The sequence below is a fragment of the Austrofundulus limnaeus genome, unplaced genomic scaffold (genome assembly GCF_001266775.1).
Source record: "Austrofundulus limnaeus strain Quisiro unplaced genomic scaffold, Austrofundulus_limnaeus-1.0 Scaffold3574, whole genome shotgun sequence".
Lineage (NCBI taxonomy): Eukaryota > Metazoa > Chordata > Actinopteri > Cyprinodontiformes > Rivulidae > Austrofundulus > Austrofundulus limnaeus.
In genome coordinates this window covers 1-667 of record NW_013955976.1, presented here as the reverse complement: position 1 = coordinate 667, position 667 = coordinate 1, and positions in this window count along the sequence as shown.

The following is a 667-nucleotide window of genomic DNA, read 5'->3' as shown; positions in this document are numbered from 1 at the left end:
GGATATAAGATTTTAAAACTTGGTTAGGTAGACAGTTTTTGCAGTGAAGAAGTGTTATGGTCTGTGTGTTTGGTTTGATTTATTTCCATGTTTGTTTTTGTTTTGTGTTCGTGTGTTTATTATTTATGTAAAATATCTTTGTCATTTTCTGTACATATAAATTTAGATCCTTTCCTCTTGTCTCAGTTTATTTTATTTCTAGATTATTCCCTGTGTTTATGTATTACTTTGTGCCGTTCTTATTTCTACCTCAGCCAGCTTCAGTGCTTTTCCGGTCAGCTACTCACACCTGTTGCCACTACTTAATCAACTCAGCTGTTTCCCATCATGTCCCATCAGTCCAGTTTCTATAAATTCATTCTCCCGCTCTCCTCAAATCTGCTGTTCATTGTCTGGTACATGCAATGTTGGTTGTCTCTTCGTGCCTCTTTTGATTCCTGTGTTTTCTGTTATTTTTGCTGCCACTTCTGCCTTTGTTTTTGTTTAATAAAAGTATTTTATTTTTATCCCCGAGTTTCCTGCATGGTCTACATAAGGGTTCAAATCATGCCGGCCCTGACAAAGAAGCATCATTGCAAAACAACTTGACGTGTCACTTAGGGTTGGGCGATATTGGCAAAAAAATGAATCACGATTAATTGTGGTTTTTAGCAGATAACGATTAATT